Raw genomic sequence first — 2,724 nt, forward strand, 5'->3', positions numbered from 1 at the left:
ATATATGCTTCACAATCTCAAAGGAAAAGAGCCCTGCTCCCATGGAATTGGCAGTCAAATTATCAGGACAATTGCTTTATGCCCAGGTAGATGGTGTGTCAGGACGTTATAATCCTAGTACTCAGACATTTTAAAGTAAAAGGCTAAACTAATCCAGTGGTTCTAACCCTTGTTTTGGGATTAGAATTATCTACAGAGGTTTTTTTTTTTAATCTTAATTTCCTTTTTTATGTATATATTATTCATATTTACTCACTTTACATTTGTTCAGTGTACAGCATGGTTTTTCCCAGCATGAATACAGTGCATATCAGTCAAGACAAAGACATTATCTCCCTTACTGTCTCTAGTATCTACGGTTGCCCTCTCTGCTATTATACCTTGTAATCTTTCATTTTCTGCTGTAGAACGCAGATATTTGGTATGTATTGAGCCGAGACATACAAAGTCTATCTTTCATAGTCTGGCTTGTTTCACTTAGCATTAAAAAAAAAATCTTAATTTCTTGGGGCTGAATGCAGCAGTAAAACACAACACTCTGTGAGGTTGACCTACAATGAGACAGTTTCTGGTTTGCATTTGGAGACCTCCCTGAGGTCTCACGTGCCCATGATTCAGGGCTGGCTGAGGCTGGGGTTGAAGTGCAGCATCAAGACCCTGATAGGGATACCGTCTCTGTCTCTCTTACACGTGGAAGAAAATTAGGTTGTTGGGAAAGTCACAATGTATTTTTCTATGCAAAAATGTATCGTGACTTTCTCAACAACCCAATACATAAAGTAACTTTTTAAAAATTTTAATTTCTTGAAGACTGAACCATGATGAAATAGTAATGCAACACTCTGTGAGGCTGACCTGAGAGGGAAGGTTCTGGGTTTGTGTCCAGATATATCCCTGCACACATCAGGCATACAGATGCACATGATCTAGGCTGGCTGAAGCTAGGTGTAGATCACATCATGGAGGGACCAGCAATTAGCGTAATGGCTATGTCGCTGGACTCCCACGTAGTCGACTGTGGTTCGAGTCCCGGACCCAGTGGCTTAAACTCATGCTGGCCGTGTGTGTGTGCGTGCGTGCCCAAGATCCCAAGAGGAGAATGGAGGAGAAGGGATTGTGGCGTGGCCATCCCCCTGGGGGGTGATTTCTCACTTTCTGTCTCTCTGTCTGGCGAGCGCATGCGTCGTATAGCCAAAAAAAAAAAAAAAAGCTTATGAGGGGTGGCTGTTGTTCTCTTTCTCTCTTCATCTGTTTCTCAGTCTCTCACTTATGGAACTTAAAAAAAAATAATGTTTGTTTAAAAAATAAAAACGAATGTCAGGCTTATGGGAGGCAGCAATCAGGCCTAAGCTGGAACCAGGTTTTGAAACCAGTATGACAGTGATGTCATTGTTTGGAACCCTTGAGGCAGGATTCAAGTTGAATATGCAGTGAAAGCTTTTAACCAAGGTTCAGCCACAGTTGGTTTGAAATCAAAGAACCATGCAGCATTAGTTGCATTAAAGAGGACATAGAGTTTGCAGATCATCAGAAAACAATTCTCCATGCTGACAACCATACCGGTATCTCAATTGCAGGGTTTATTGCTGATATTGGACTGTTACATAATTTTGTGCTAGGAGTATTTGGATTTCAGATTTGTATTTGACAGACCACTTCCGATGTCTTGTCACATGGTTTCAATTGAAAGCAAGACCCAGACACCAACACAAAAATATGGCTGGAGACTGTATGGTGCTGTGTTGCTTACTGCTGGTTATGACAGAATAGGCCCTCACATTTTCCAAACTTGTCCATCTGCTGACTATTTTGATGGCAGAGCTATGACCTTTGGGACATGTTCTGCGTCAACTCATACTTACTAGGGGAGATATATGTCTGAGTTTATGGAGTGTGATTTGAATGGATTGGTTAAACATGGTCTGTGTTCCTTAAGAGAGACACTTCAGGCAGAGCAGGACATAAGTACAAAGAATGTTTCCATTGGAATTGTTGATAAAGATTTGGTGTTTATGATCTATCATGATAATGCTGTGTCTCCACTCCTGGAAGGTCTTGAACAAAGACCATAGAGAAAGGCACAATCTGCCCAACATGCTTATGAATCTGTAGAAAATGCTGATGAACCAATGGAACATTACGTGATAAACCACTCTGTATGTGTGTTATAAAGACATGAGAATGTAGGAATACATACTGATAACAATAATCTAGACTTGAATCAAAAGATACAGATTGGTGGAAATGTATGTTTTAGGAATTCATCCAGATATGAGGGTTTTTTTCCAAGTAGCCTTACTACAATCATGTAATGGGGTCCATATTTTGTTTGAGAGGATCTATATAATCATTTTCTGGAAAATATAACTATCTGTACTAACGTTTTTATGTGAAGAAAATAGTGTCTTTGCAGTTTTATAGACAACTGTGTAAAAAAAATTGTTAGGGGGAAAAGATCTCAATTCACTGGGTCTCACCATCCATGGATTCTGACTCAGGTGGAGTAGGGTGAGATCTGTGTAAGATCTAGTCATAGAGAACAGCACTGCACCTCATAAGGTTGGAGACTAAACATCTGTAGTCCAGTCCACATTGGTTTAAAAAGATTATAAAGGAAATAACACCCCATCCATCAACTGAAATCTCATAACTCCAGCAACCTTCAGGGATCCAGTCATCAGGTATTGTGCTCCAGGTAAATATCCTTGAAGACTAAACCAAGGG

General features: G+C 40.1%; 1 pseudogene; it reads left to right on the forward strand.

Annotated features, from left to right (window-relative positions):
• Positions 1-2,171, forward strand: part of LOC102470068 (proteasome subunit alpha type-1-like) — a 36,026-nt pseudogene extending 33,855 nt beyond the window's left edge.
• Positions 2,172-2,724: the final 553 nt, after the last annotated feature.

Source organism: Tupaia chinensis, unplaced genomic scaffold (assembly GCF_000334495.1).
Source record: "Tupaia chinensis unplaced genomic scaffold, TupChi_1.0 Scaffold000600_1, whole genome shotgun sequence".
Classification (NCBI taxonomy): Eukaryota; Metazoa; Chordata; class Mammalia; order Scandentia; family Tupaiidae; genus Tupaia; species Tupaia belangeri.